Genomic DNA, 456 nt, shown 5'->3' with positions numbered 1-456 from the left:
GAAGCCACAATTTTAGATAAAAAGACGGTCTTGTATACAGGGTGTTACGAAATTCGCGCCCACGGTCAATTCTGAGACAAAACTGAAAAGAAAACTATTACGATTTCAAGAAATCTATCACAAGAGAATAAAGAGCTATAAAACTAAATCTATCTAGTGAATTACAATTACCTAGATGGCGTAAGGATTTAAATAAAGCGTCGCATTCAAATGAAAGCACCGAGCAAATCCAGATCGATATCAAACGACAAAAAAAATCGTCACAATTTCAATAGTCATCACACTTTGTGGGGATCGAGGTGGGGATCTATTCTGATGAGAGACATATGAGAAGAGATAGTCATCATTGTCAATGACGACGACTTACTGATGGCTCGCTAGCACATTGTGGCACAGACGGGAGGAGTGGAAGGTTTCGGAGAAACTGTACGGTAGCGATCACTTCCCCAGTATAAT

The sequence above is a fragment of the Photinus pyralis genome, unplaced genomic scaffold (genome assembly GCF_008802855.1).
Source record: "Photinus pyralis isolate 1611_PpyrPB1 unplaced genomic scaffold, Ppyr1.3 Ppyr1.4_LG5, whole genome shotgun sequence".
NCBI classification, from domain to species: Eukaryota; Metazoa; Arthropoda; class Insecta; order Coleoptera; family Lampyridae; genus Photinus; species Photinus pyralis.
Note: the sequence above shows the minus strand (reverse complement) of the source record.